This window comes from Felis catus, chromosome A1 (genome assembly GCF_018350175.1).
Source record: "Felis catus isolate Fca126 chromosome A1, F.catus_Fca126_mat1.0, whole genome shotgun sequence".
Taxonomy (NCBI): Eukaryota; Metazoa; Chordata; class Mammalia; order Carnivora; family Felidae; genus Felis; species Felis catus.
The window spans coordinates 61,231,351-61,247,179 of record NC_058368.1 but is presented as its reverse complement, the minus strand read 5'-3'; the positions used below and the strand labels follow the sequence as shown (position 1 = coordinate 61,247,179).

Sequence of the window (15,829 nt, the reverse complement as noted above, 5' to 3'; positions counted from 1 at the left end):
GTAGACTGAGAAAGAACATTGAGAGTATATGTGATTGGAATTCTAAAGCATTTTTAGATATAAATTTAAAAAGTCAGCAAACTAGTAGAAAAATTGGTATTTATCTGAAAAAATGTGAACATCCAATAACAATGTAAAAAGGGGCTAATAATCCCCATGATGTTTAGAAAAATCAAGTTTCATCTATTAAAAGTTTTAAGTGCAGGGCTTCTGGTTGGCTCAGTCAGTAGAGCATGCAACTCTTAATCTCAGGGTTGCAAATTCGAGCCCCATGTTGGGCAAAGAGATTACTTAAAAAATAACACCTCTAAAAAATATATAACATAAAAATTTGAAGAGAAATGTTGATTTTTTTTGTGAATATGCAGTCTAATGAAAATGCACACACAGTGTTTTGTTGTTGTGGTGGAAACTTATACAATCACTTTAGAAAACATCATCCATTTCCTATCATCTACTCCAGCTAAAAATGTGTACCACCTATTAAACATAAATTCCATTTTTGTTAAAAATGCTAAACACAAAATTCAGAATAATGGTTACTTCTGAAGTTGGAGATAAGGAAGGATGTAAACGACACTTTGAATTAAGAGAAATGATTCGTTTCACAAACTGGTTAGTAGATATGCTGTTCATCCTATCACTAACTGTGTAAGGCAGAATGATTCACCAAAGACGCCCACCCCCTAATCCCTGGAACCTGTCGATATGTTAGGTTTCTTGATAAAAAAGGGGTTTGCAGTTAATACTGAAGTTAAGGGCTTCAAAACAGGGAGATTATCCTGGATTATGTCAATGGGACAAATCTAATCACAGCAGTTCTTAAAAGCAGAGGATTTTTTCAGCTAGAGTTAAATAGATGTGGCAGAAAGATATTCAAAGTACGAGTAGGACCCCTCCCTCCTGTTGCTGGAGAGACACATGGAAAGCAGGACTCAGGCAGCCTCTAGGAGCAAAGGGAGGCCCTCTGCTAACAGCCTGCAAGGAAATGAAGGCCTCAGTCCTACATCTGCAAGGAGCTAAATCTATCCAGCCAACTTAATGAGGTTGGCATTGGATTCATCCCCAGAGCCTCCAGAAAGCACAGGTCTGCCAATACCATGATTCTGACCTTGTGAAAGTTTAAGCAAAGGACTCATTTGAGCTATGCTGTAATTACACTTTATTTATTTATTTTGAGAGAGGGAGAGACAGAGACAGAGAAAGAGCACACATGTGTGAGCACATGGTGGGGGGGGGGGTGGCAGAGGGAGGGAGAGAGAGAATCCCAAATAGGCTCTGTCATGTCCGCACAGAGCCCAATGTGGGACTCAATCTCACGAACCCGTGAGATCACGACCTGAGCCAGAATCAAGAGTCAGAACGCTTTAACTAACTGAGCCACTCAGGCACCCATGTAATTATACTTCTGACCTACAGAATTATGAGATAATATATGAGTGTTGATTTAAGCCACAAAATGCACAATAATTAAGCCAGCAATAAAAAACATATGAACTATTTTCATGTTTCACATATATTTAAACAATTATTGTAATGCAGTCACTGTGTTATAAACACAATTTACCAAAACCCCAAACTTGTAAAACCTTAATTTTTCTTACATATTTTGTGTCAATTCAAAAGTTAGAATTCCATCATGGTAACTTCATGGTGTAAAGATCCATCAAAAACAAATTAATGATGACCAATTATAAAAAACATGCATAACCTTGCAAAACTTGAAAAAATACATAATTATGAAATATGTTCAGAAGTTTTTAAAAAGCTCTTTTAATTGAGGAGAAAGTTTGTCAAAGAAAGTATGGAGAGTAAACGATTATGAAAATTTATATAGAAACATCCAAGTACCTAAAAATTATTCCATAAAGGTCACTATGCTCTAGAATTTCCTATCTCCATATTTTTAGTCTTTCCCTTTCCTGTTTTTTTTTTTTGATTGTTTCATTAGTAGCTCTTTCAATTATACATAAGACTGCCTAGTTTTGCTCTATAAATTCAAAAGTCAAAACAATTAAATTGAACAAATATATATGTATCTTTTAATGTATGAAAGAAAAAATAAGCTTCTAGCTTATCTTTATTCATAGAATTGCTAGAAGAAGAAATCATGAATTGATTTCTCTGGAGTAGGAAAAAAAAAAGTGAAAGCCAAAATTGGACCATATTCTAAGAGAAGTATAATTAGATAAAGTTAATGTTCCAAGCAGGATCTATATGTTCTATTTCTACTTTCTAATCTTCACAGAGATTCTAAATCTTTACTGACTCCTGGCATAGATTTAATCATCACTCTCCTTGAATATGATTTGAAATGAATTATATAACAGTTGAACAAGGAAAGTCTCCAAGACTAATCAAAGCCTAAGACAAATAGATCACAGTATAGAAATAAACAATAGCCACCGTACAGTATGTATAATTAGAATTTTATTTGTAAACTTTTTTCATAGGTCATCAGCATTTGGAGAAATATATTTAAATTAAAATAGGTATTATTATGCCCTTCTGACTTTTTATGTCTTATCGCTGCTAAAAATAGATAAATATATAGAATGATTGGTTTTTCTCCACTAAAAAGGAAAACTAAACTGTTATATGGTCTTTAAACATTTACCCCTGACATACTTCCTAAACTTGCCATTGGATATTCAGATAAGGAAGGCATGAGCATATGTAACTATGAATCTTGTTTGTGGTAGTTTGTGATGAAGACAGAAGTGGTTTCATGGGAGAAGATAGAGATCAGAATATTTTACTCTGGAAAGCTTGAAAGTTAAGTTTATTTTTTCCCCTTGTCCTTAAAGTTGTGACTTAGTGTTCTATACTTGCATGGAGTTAAGAACACTTCCATGTTTAGGAAAAAAGTATCCTTGCAAAGAATTATTTAAAAGGGAGGAAGCTAAGAAGGAGAGGCCCAATAAGCATTTATTATTTATTCAATATACAGTAAATGCTTACTAAGAAGCAAGGTACTGCCATTTCTTGGGATGGGTGATCTAGCACAATTTTGTACTGCACCATTTGCAACCTGTGATTTGAGTCACCTGAGGCACACGAGGCAGTGCCTTCTCAGAGCAGCTTAGCAATTCTAGTCTATAGGAAGTTAGCATGTACCCAAGAAGAAAACTTGGAATCAGCTGTGGTTGAGGATTTGCATTCATTGCTGGAGAAGTGTTATTATAAATCCCTGGGAAAAGACAGTTGAATTGGCAATTATGCATGTATGCCTGGGGTAACTGAACCAAATAAAACAATGAAATTTCTCTGAATCTAAATGTAAAATGGGGGAACCATTTTTTTTAACTTTAAGAGGGTATTATGAGGGTTAAATAGCAATGTTTAAATCTCCAGCCTCTTGTATGCTTCTACACCCTTTATTATTTTCCTAACCAGTCCTCTTCTTTGAGGTTTATATATTGCTCCTCTTCCTTCGTGCTACTAGAATAGTATATCAGGAATGTAAATGTGATTACACCACAATCCATCTTAACACCTCAACAATGGCATATAAAAAAATCTTTAAGATGGCCCTGCCCACTCTCTAACTTTTATATTTTGCTTATAAAATACCAAATCGCCTGCATTTCTAAGCAGACACTATATTTTGCACCAGTGTCTTTCCACTTACACCAGCATCTTTATGTTCCTCATTCTCTGGCATATGTGCATGTGGGTGGAGGTGGGGGGGGTGTTTCTATCTCAAGTTATCAGTGATCTAGTTATTCTAATCCTTTAAGAGACCACAGCCCTCATGCCTTCAGTCAATGGTTCCTGATATAACAACCTAACACCAATCACTCTTCACCCAAAACAAGAATAACTAGATTATATGTTATTCTTCTGGAGTCCTAATCCAAGCTTCATAGAAAATATTTGAATAGGTTTGGCTCTTCATGGTGGTTATAAAATCTTTGAGGGCAGGGAGGAATTTACCACACAGTAAATGAAGTTAAAGATTCACAGCTCCTCAATGAATAGGTACCTTCAAAGGTCTCTAGCAATGTGGTCACTTTGCTTTTTATAATGTCTTTGTAGAATCTGTAAAATTAATATGGCTCATCTTATTACTCTCCCCCACTCCCCCATCACACTTAGTGTGTAGCATAAGTGTGGATGCTGGTATTATGAAAATACATATATGGTGAGGGGAGTAGGAAGGTACTTGTAATATCATTTACATGAGATATGTTTACATTGTTACAGACCTGTCTACTCACAGTTAATTTATTGCTAGAGTCCTCAGTTTAGAAATTGCTTTCAGGAATCAGGATGGAGTAGTTCCAGATATATTTATTCATGACCTTTATAATTTATTCAATTATCATTTAATTTATTCAACTATCAACTGTCCTTTCATTGGTCAGGAACCATGCTAGGAACCAGGAGTATAATAATGTACAAGAGACATAACCCCACACTGATGTTACCGACTTCATTTCTAACAATATCTTTTGTTCATTCTGCTCTACATTTATGTACCTTTCTTCCTGTTCTCATTCTAGTGGCATTGTGACAACTTCTGGTGTCCTAAGTGCGGATTATGTGTTCACTTTTTGAATGTGTATATCAGTAGTGATGGAAGTCTGTAGATGTGAAGAAGAAAAGATCTTTCAAAAGACTGAATTTTCTTTACATTATCTCTATAGAAAATATTTCAAGTTATTTTCATAAGAAGAGGTGATCAAGGAGTATTCACCCAAATAATATATAGGGAGTAATATTATAGAGGTGCCAGGGGGTAAATAATAGAGTAAATGGTATTTTTTCTGGATTTTATGATATTTGTGACAAATTCCAATTTTATTAGCTTTGTAATTCACTGTGACTTCTCTTCATTCTAATACTGATGTGCATGCCCAGTATTATTTATGATACATATCCTTTATTTTATATAAGATTTAAGGCCCACAGAAAATCTACCCGTAGATTACTGAGGTAATTCATTGTTTATACAGCATCTTTCATACAGTTTCCCATCTAGTGCTCTTGCAAATGTGGACTTTGCAACCACATTTTGCAACCGAGTAAGAAATTAAAGTTCAGATATTTAAAGACATTGATCCCCTAGGGTCATTTGAGTGAATTGAGGCTCTTTTCACTCCAAACTATGTACTCTCCCAAGCACAAAATGTTTCCCTAATTATACTATGAAAAAAGACAGATGAATTTTCTGGATTTTGTAGAGCTGGGCTATTTATTTTTTTAAACACATTCTTACATAATAATAAAGTGTTTTTAGACACTATTGCCTTGACTCTCCAACAATATTTCTGACAGTGCATAATGCATACTCTTGTAGAGCGTGTTTGATGAATTGTCTAAGGTAATGGATATGCTTAATTTTGACTAGAATCTTTGTACTTAAAAAAAATCTCCTACAGAATTCTTTCACAAGATAATCATGTGCTCCTTGAGAAGCAAAAGAGTGTACACCCGAAGAATTTTCAAGCGTTTGCCAGTATGCAATTAGAATTTACCCACAAAACTGCAGTGAATCATTTTTACAATAATTTATGACACTGTATCTTTGTATTTCTAAAGTAAGATTTTAATGTTTTTAACCACTGAGGGAGGAGTAAGGATTAAGTCAGTGAACTGGAAAACCATAAAGCTCATTGTACATCCAATAGTATTTCTTAGACAAGCTTTTTATGAGCAACTTGTTCTAGTAAAAACCAAAGTAAAATAACAGCATACCTGTGGAAAATATTAAACTCTATTTCAATAATTCATAATTCAATAAGATAGTGGTAGTGGTAGTTTTTATACTAGTATATGATAAAAGAAGATAAATTTAAAATTACACACACACACACACACATATATATATATATATATATATATATATATATGGTATAGAGACCATGTATTTAAAATATGGAAATTGTAGCATAAAGGGACTTGTTGATCACAAAAACACTAAAAAATGCAATTTGGCATAAAATGTAAATGCCAGAGGAAAAAATAATACAAGTGAATAATTTACCAAGTGAGAAATAAGGTAAATTAACCCAAAGCATATTTTAGTATAACAACTTACTGATAATTTTTATCATATACCAACATTTATTCCTCCAAATACACTATGCTAAAATTAAACAGCAATTATAATCTATGCTTTCTGGTGTTACATGTAATTGCCATAAAACATTAGCAAAAATGAATAGAACTCAAAATTTCAATTAAGTTAATATTCCACGTTTTCCATGATAGATGCAACACCTGTAGTGCGTGCTTAGTTTCCATCACACCACGTAAGCAGGGTAAATGAGATGGATTATTAACCCATGGAAAATGCATGATATTATTTGCAGTATGCAGATATTACTTTGACAGAAAAAAATAAAGTTTGTCATCATTAATATTTATCAGCCCCCTTTTACATCTCTAATTCCTTCACTTCTGGTCTGTACTTACAGTGGACTTAACTGCTGTAGTGCAGAGGACTTTCCTCCCCGGAAAGTATGAGCCCTTTATGGCCTTGCCTTTGCTGGGCTTTGATGCCTTTGCTTGCCTTTGCTTGCCTTTGCCTTGCTATGATGTACTTCCAGCTTTCCAAGGATACCAGGATCAATAACTTCAGCCACTGTGATAAATCTTCTATTTACCTTTAACCCATTGGCAGGAAGAGACCACATTGACCAGGTGGTTGTTCTTCCCAAGGGAACCAAGGCCTCAGGCTTGGCAGAGCCTATATTAGTAGTGACAAGGAACACATATTCCACAAGGTAATGAAAAGGTATGAAAAGGACAAAAGAGGAGCCAAAACTACCTTCACTCCATGGTCTAGTTCTAAGTCCTCTAGATTTGGGGGAAAGAAGAGCGTAGGATCACATATTGGCTATAGGTATAGGGCATGTATTTCATCCTGAATAAAAGCTCCCTAACCTCACAGGTGTTTCCTGTGCTGTAGGTTTTAGCTAAATCTTTAATAGACTACACCATCATCCTGTATTTAAATGTGGCTTCTGCATCTGATGTGATATTTAACAAGGTCTCTTGCTGATGAGTCAGGCATATTGTAAGTACTCACATTGTGGTGTTGGTGGCAGCAATGCTAGCAGGGAAAACTCATTTTGATCCAGAGTAGGTATAAATTCCTGAAAAGGCAAATTGCTAGAGCTCTAGGTAAAAGACTTGTTGCATCCTTCTACTTGGCACCAAGGTGCTAGCAGGTCTGTTGAGGGATTGTGTAGTATCTATGGCTTAGTGCTAGTCTCTGCTCCTGGCAGATTAGACATCCAACAATCACAATAGCCTGATAAGAGGGAGTTCTTATTGCCTATGCATGTCCTCTCTCCTTGCTAGTACTGTCAGGCCATTTTGCAATCTTTTAAACACTGGGGTGTTAGAAGAGAGAGGTCAGCTGACAATGAGAAAATGATCCTTTCTGCCCATTCTTTATTGAATGCATTCTTTGCAATTTTTTGATGCTCTTTGATGGGTAATAATGTGAGAAACCAAAATTCATATGCTTTAGACTCATCCCTATAAACAAATTCACATGCTTCTTTTCCAGGCTGATTTGTTTTTGATATTCTCAATTGTCTAGCCCCTGTTAAATTAGTTACATCTTTAGCTATTGACTAGAAGTGTGGATATGCATTTGAAGTCAACTGCCCTCATGTATAAAGTTGATAACTAGGTCAACTCCTCTCACATCTCCCCATAGAAGTATATGCCTTCATGATCATCACTTGTAGAGGCACCTCTGAGTGAGTCTTTACAATATCAATAGTTCATGTCAGGTTGCACATATTATATTTTGCTATATTTGTGAACCAGGGAAGATTATCTCTTCCTCCATAAGAAAATCATAAGGAATATTTACAGGAGACTAGTTATATATTGAAGGAAAGATGTAAAATAAATGTATGACATGAAGGAGTCTAAATAGATACCTGTTCTTGTAAATTTTGCCTTCTGGACATTTTTTAGGCCTTATCTTGAATGTGCCATTTCTACCACATGATGTTTCCTGGGTTGAGCCTAACTCTAAATGTATCATTTCAATTTTGTGATGTTTTATTGCCACAGTGCCCTCTCAACACTAATTATTTCATATATCTGAAGACACCCAATTCATAATGGGCAGCTGCCATTGCATAATAATTTTGAGGTCTTATGGTCAGGAGCTCATTGCCAATTAGTTTCCAATAGTATACTAGAGGCTGATTTTCAGACAAAAGATAGTTCTCTGCCACAGAATGCACAGTTTGCTTCAGATTAGTAAAAGTCTAATCTTAAAATCACCTTTTGAATCTTTCCAGAGACTTCACACAGCATCCATTCTCACCATGGATGTCTACACCACCAGCAAACATGCTGAGTCACATGTTTTCAGAGGTAGAAGTTTACCGAAGCTTGATGCTGCTACAGAGTCCTCTGTAGTTCTAGACCCTACTCTAAACTGACAAACTTCTACATCATCTAATAAATAAAATGTGATTTCGGAAGTGTGGCATATATTGTCTTAAAATTCCAAATGGATATACTCCTGAGTACTGTATCTCGTACTCAACGTGGGGAAGAAAGAGGGGTATGAGAAGAATGGAAAATACAATAGCTTGACCATTACTTTAGGGGAGATGTCCTGGAAATTCCCAAATCATTGGACCTAAATGTTTCTTGGGAGTAGTAGACCTTTGAATTTTTCATGAATTCTTTTTGTTTGCAAACTGGGGTATTAGAGCTTATTGAAAGTGCATTAAGAGTGTGTGCCAGGTACCATTAGCAAAAAGCCATCAATATAGCAGAGACTACTAAGTTCAGATAATTTAGTTTCCTGTAGTATATACAGTAACTGAAACACGGAAAGCCTTAGGGTAAAGTAGTGAACGTGAACTCCATTTGACCCTTCTTACTGAGGGAACTGAAAAGACAACAATTGCCAGTTTAATATCTCATAACATGTTTTACATTATTACCAACAAAAATATCACTTCTGGCCTAGCAACCATGAGTAGGGTTATGAATTCTTTGTTTAACTTAATACTTATCTGTTGCTGATTTCTTTCAGGGACATACACAAGAGTCGAATGGGGAAATGGTAGGCACCAACATCCTGGAATCCTTTCAATCTTTCATGGGGGCCCAGATTTCTGAATTCATCCTGCAATGTGGTATTGCTTATAACTTCTGATTTACTTTCTTGGCCAGGTTGGGGATCAGGTTTAGAGATCAGGTTTCCTACCATGATAGTTCTTATTCCACAATCAGGAAAAAAGTATGGGAGTTTCGTTTGCTCCTATGGCAATCATACACTCTAGAACTAAAGAAATGACTACAGTGTGGGTCCACAAGTCCGTTAGGCTCAGGCAAGGTGAACCTGCAGCAGGACTTCACAACACAGACAGATAGATAAATAGATAAACTTTTATCTTGCCAAATAAGCCCCTTTTTTGTTGTTGTTTATTTGTTTTGAAAGGGCGAGAGAGAAACCAAAGAGGGGAGGGGTAAAGAGAGAGGGAGAGAAAGAATCCCAGGCAGGCTCCACACTGTCAGTGCAGAGTCTGAGGCGGGGCTTGATCCCAGAACCATGAGATCATGACCTGAGCTGAAATCAAGAGTTGGACACTTAACCGGCTGAGCCACCCAGGTGACCCAAAAAAAGCCCTCTTCTTTATTTTTTTCTTCATTTTTTAATTTAAATTCCAGTTGGTTAACATACAGTGTAATATTATTTCAGATGTAGAATTTAGTGATTCATCACTTACATACAGCACCCAGTGCTCATCACTACAAACCCTCTTCTTTATTGAAGGACCATGATATCATTTGGATCCCCTGGTACTTCAAGCTCAAGTTCAATAGCATTCACTAGGTTATACAATTTTCCTTCCTTCAATGTACAGTTCCCTAGTAAAGGCCTATATACAGTTTAGGGGAAGACTTCATATAATTGAGGTGATACTGTAGAGAGCTTCTGCAAAAGGATAAAATATCCTCTTTAGTCTATGAACTGTCTTAGACTTAGAAACGAGGCAAGGGACCAGAATTTTCCATTGCAGGATCTGACTCTTTTGTTTCTGCTTGTCACTTCGTACTATTTTCAGGAAAATAAATATAATCACGATAAAATACAACTATAAAGTACCATAAGTTAAACTATACTTGTATAGTTCTATAGAGCTCATCTGTTCTAATTATCTCTTTTTGTTTAACAAATCAGTCCAAAACTTACTTGCTTAAAACAAATGTTTAATTTTGCTCACAATACTGTGAGTCAGAAATTCAGAAAGGCTCAGCTCATTGATCTGTCTTTGATTCATGTACCTACCCGGGCCTGAGAAATTTTCAGCTATGATTTTTTTTTTTACTCATATTTCTAGTAATATGGCTCACTAGCTTCTCTTTGTGTCTCTTTCCACATGGCATCTCATTCCTGGCCTTTCTACATAGTTTGGACTTCTCATATCAGAGTTTTCTCCAAGCACACATTTCTACGGTAAATCTTCCAAGAGATAGGAGAACATAAAAGCTGTCTCTTAAGGCCTCAACCTGGAAACTGGCACAAGGAGACATCTATCATATTCTGTTGGTCAAAGATGTCACAGAAGCCACCCAGATAGAAGTGAAGATAGTAGGGTAGACACTACCTCTCAGTGGGAGGAGAGCCTGGATCGATCTTTAATATACCACACTATTTTGCCCATGTGAAATCTATGGATTAAGGTACTCTGTTTGCCACTCTAGATCTGCTGTCCTGCATTGTAATTATAATCCTAAAATGCTATAATATGGCCTCTGCCAACTTAAAAAATATATAATTTCCATTAATACTAAGGAACCTAGGTCCATGGTGGCATTTTTAAAAGTCAATTCCAGCCTACATATTATAGCCAACATTGTCATGATCTAAAATTCCAAGGCCTCCTCACCAGTGCATCTCTATTGCCTCAGTGAAGAGTGTATCCTACTGAAGTAGGAGGAATTCTTCACCAGCATATAATAAATCCCTTCTAACATCCCCATCATTTATGTAAGCTTATGAATTCTTCTTCAATATTTTACTGTGGCAATTTTAGCATTTCACCACATTAACAGCAGGCCACGAATATGTTCACAATTGACGAACCATCCCAGTACTGGGAGTCTTATCACCAGCTCCAAATGTCCTAAGTAAAAAGTTAAACACAAAACATGAATATTTTCTGTCAATAAGTTTCTCCTTGCCAAGTTTTAAATTTTGCCCACCTGTCCAGTTTCAACAAGATCTATCCATTCACATGTTCCTTTGTTTTCCTTCTGGTTTGTAGTAATAGGATCTCTAACTCTTCCCATGCAAGACCCTTCCTTAGAGCAAAAACTCTATCATCCTGTTGTGTGTGCTGAGGCCTGACTAGTTATTGTTCCAGGAGGAAATAAACAGAAGTAGAGGGGGACCTTGACAAAATAAGTATCACCTTCTATTTCTCCAACAAGTGAAGTTAAGTCCTTCACCCTGTCTGGGGGATTAATGAGAATTTGGAGGTTCAAAATTCTCACAATTATCTACTGAGATATCCCAGTCACAGATATCTGAATCTTTCTATTTTCCTATTGAAGTCTGCGTAGCTGGAATAAGATGTCTGCAAAAACTATGCTTTCAATATTTTTTGCTGCTCAGCCACTCTTAAAATTAAAACTAAAGCCTATTTTTGTCCACAAAATCCTTGAGGTTGCAAGAAATATGAATCTCTTTAGCTCATCCATGGAAGCTTCTAGGTTGCCCAACATGTCTTGAGATTTTAGTTTTAATGGCTTTAATTACTGGGTCACCCAATGCTTTCACCTTCACATGTACCTTATCAGAAGCCTCCACTCATGACATTCTAGAAAAGTGTAATAATTTTGGGGCGCCTGGGTGGCGCAGTCGGTTAAGCGTCCGACTTCAGCCAGGTCACGATCTCGTGGTCCGTGAGTTCGAGCCCCGCGTCAGGCTCTGGGCTGATGGCTCAGAGCCTGGAGCCTGTTTCCGATTCTGTGTCTCCCTCTGTCTCTGCCCCTCCCCCGTTCATGCTCTGTCTCTCTCTGTCCCAAAAATAAATAAATGTTGAAAAAAAGAAAAGTGTAATAATTTTGTATGACTGGGTGAATCACCACATCACTTATCACCACATGTGGTCCTTTGGTCATCAGGTAGGTACGTGGACCATGTCCAGAATCCTATGTTATGCACAGTGGGCCTGCTTTTTGTACCAACAGTCAGCCTGTATTCCCTTCCTAAAGCTCAGTTCTAGTTAATGTGTAGCTTACAGGCTATTTGTTTAGAATGTGATTCCAGATAGAAGGAGTGAGAATAAAATGAAAGAAAGTAGCAGAAAAGGCAATACATGGATGCATTATTGGGTTGAGAATCCCTGTGGGGGATCGGTGTTCTAATCCTCTAGAAACCTCTGAGGAGTCCTACAAACGTGTCTCAGCATGGTCTGCTGAGGGAAGGAATGGAGAAGTCATCATCATTTTGTCTCTCTTCTGACTGGTTGAGGCTTCCCCTAGGCCACCGGCTCTGCTGCACATGGGGGTTGCACATGTGTAAGTGTCCAGAGGGCTCCTGTAGACACCCGGAACCACATCATCAGAGATGTTCTCAACAAGCCAGAAAAATGTGGCAACTGCTAAAGTGAGACCCTTTCAGTGTGAAGTATGTCAGAGTCTGTGCAGAAGTGTTTTCTCTGTGACTTGAATTGGAAGTGAGGTGAACAATATCTTAGAGATTGCTTAAGACCCTACCTGGGAGAAAGTCAAAAAAAGAGATGGAAAATGAAAACAGATACATTTTACTTTTTTAATGAAAAAATTTTTTAATTTAATGTTTGTTTATTTTTGAGAGAGAGGTAGAGAGAGAGAGAGAGAGAGGGAAACAGAGGATCTGAAGCAGGCTCCATGCTGACAGCAGAGGGCCCAGTGCAGGGCTCAAACTCATGACCTGTGAGATCATGACATGAGCCGAAATCAGAGCTTAACCAATTCAGCCACCAAATTTTAAACATTAAATAAAAACAATAAAATTTTCCAATGGCTTTAGATGGCCAGTATAGAAGACAGGAGTATTCAAATATTTTGGCTTTTGGAACCATGTGTATGAGAAAGGCTGAACAAACACAAGTTTTGGATTAAAACAAAACAAGAAAAACAAAAACAATTGCAATAGGTTCTACATAAAGTACCTGCCCCAAATGCCCCAATTTCATGCAGGATTCCTACTTAATGATTCACAAGAAGGTAAAATAGGAGCCTAATTTCCATCCTCTTTGAAAATTGGTAAGAGTGGCACATAAATTTCAGGGACTTTAAGGAATTTTGCCAAAGAAAGTATTGATGGGAACAAATTTGAAAAACACAGAAAACTTCCAGGCTCATCATCAGAGAATCACTTGCCAGATTAAGCAGCACTGCTTTAGCTAATCCAGAATGAGAACAAAGAGCAGAGCCACTGTGCAAAGTTATCTCCTCAATGCCAGAACAAACCAGGAAGAAGCTCTAATAATCACAAAGTTAAAACTCCCTGCCAAAAAATCTTTCAGATCTAGCTTTCTCCTGTTTCTCCATAGGAGATTTTTTGAAATGGTGAATTTAAGCCTGTGTCAGTTCTTAAAACATTTAGATAGAGAAGTATACGTAGTTCTCTAAATCAAAGTTTCACTTCCAATTGTAGACAGAAAAAAATATATCCCCCCATAGAGATAAGCAAAGGAAAAAATAACATACACTGAGCATAAAATATAATAGCACAAAACAGTTGTACAACTCCATGGTCTTATAAATCTCTTTTTAAGGTAGAATCAATGTAAGAACACGAGGCTCATATTTCTAAAAGGAATGCATGTGTTTTTGTGTGTGAAAAAATCCAAAAGATTATACAACTACGAAGCTAGTTGAGAGAGAAGAGGAAATCTAGGAATGAGGATAAGTGGCTTGAAATTAAAATCTATATTTAATAAAGTAGTATACCTAAATCCAAAACAGATTGGGTTCTGGAGCCATTTTGAAAATCAAAGCAGATGCTTCTGAAATTAATGGAACATATAAGAAAAGGACAGAGATGAAAAAAGAATACAGAATAGAAGCAAAAGTTATTTTAAATAAGAATTAAAGATGGAAAGTAATCAAGGAATGGGGAAATTATTTTTAATAATGAAAAGAAACTTTAATGAATTAGAGAAATGAGTCTGAATATTAGTGATCAATTTCTTGTCTATCTCAAAGAATGGTTAAAATTATAAAGTAGACAAGAAAAGGCATAAACATTAATTCCTGCAGGTGTCATTACAATGGAAGCAAGTTAACTGCAAATACAAAATTAAAATAAAAATAGTTTCTGCTCTAGGTTTCACCTGTAACAGTAAATAACAAAATCAAATCAAACAAAAATTTAAGCAATGAGTTTCAGAAGATCCAGCGAAATCCAAAGGATTTTCATTGATTTCAATTTTTTATTTATCTAGGTAAGTAGTAGAAATACATTTTCATGTGAGTAAAAATATAGGAAAGAAAGTGCTCACAGTTTCAGTAATTTTATTCACACGCTCACACACACACACACATACACACACACACACTCACACACACACCTTAAACATCACATCCAATAGTCAGAGGACAATCTAAAGACAGACTCAAAATCTTTTGATGACATCTATAAGTTTATATGCTAATTATATAAATGAATGCATGGAAGTGCCCCAAATCAGAGATTTTAAAGCATTGCTTGTCTATTCTTACAGTAAAATAAATGTAGCCATTAATAAATGTTGTAAAAAGTGGTAATGTAAATGTCAAAAGAAAAATGATTGGTTAATTTTTTTTTCTTTTCTAACTGCCTACAGGCCTGAATGAAGTATAGTTATTGGCTTCTAGCTCTGTAGGAAAAAGTTTATATACACCTTTTAAAAAACAGAGATAGATGCCAGTATAATTATTATTAGTGAAGCAGATTACAACACAAGCAAATCAGTCTAAATTCTCTAACTTTGGAGAATAATTGTACTTTTCAGAGAAGAGACTTGCTAGAAATATGGAATATTTTCCTTAAATGTCTATCTTTTTAAGGCTCTTTATCTCTCATTTTTCTGATAATTTAAAGTATATTCTTAGTGGATCTTACTTGTTTCATATCTAGATGAGTTATATTGTGAGGCAGTTTTAAGTCTTCAATTCATAGCACATTTTTGAAGAATTACTGCTTAATATGGATCATTTTTTCCAGCACCACTATTACACATTATATAATTTTATCCCTAAGTTCCTGTAAAGATAATCTGCCAAGGTGAATAGATCCTATGTGTCTTGTAAAACATAGCATCTTCCTTCTGGATATGGTTTGAAAATTCATGAACATATTTGCATTCATTTGAAAATGGAGGTAGCATTCCTAGTTAATAAGAGAAGTCACTCTTTCCTTTGCTCTAAAAGGTGAACAAAGCCATGTAATTCTATAAGTCCATACTTCTGATGGAAATCATCACAATTTTAAGTAGGCTTAAGGCATGTCGAAAAGGGATCCTGTATCATTGACCTGTTCTAAAATATATGCTAAGTATTTGATCTCTTGAATAGGCTCTGCAATGCCATAGGAGAGTGTTACTTTCCCAAATTTGGTGTTCTATTATAAAGTCATGGGTGTTGTTGAACTTGTCCTTAGAAAGGGTTGGAGGTTTGACACAAGATAGGAGCAAAATGGTGTACAGATCAAGAGCCAATCCAAACATAGGGGAAGTCCATAAAGGACATACATGCCATTGTAAATCACCATACTTTCTTTCTTAAATCTGTAAGTCACATACAGACACAAAATGGCATGGTCCTTTGTAAAGGCTGGATTTTCAATATAGCCAACAGAATG

General features: G+C 36.1%; 1 long non-coding RNA gene across 1 annotated transcript in view; it reads right to left on the bottom strand.

Moving 5' to 3' along the window:
- LOC123384639 overlaps nt 1–15,829 on the bottom strand; it is a 491,342-nt gene that overhangs the window by 80,663 nt on the left and 394,850 nt on the right. The window lies entirely within an intron of this gene.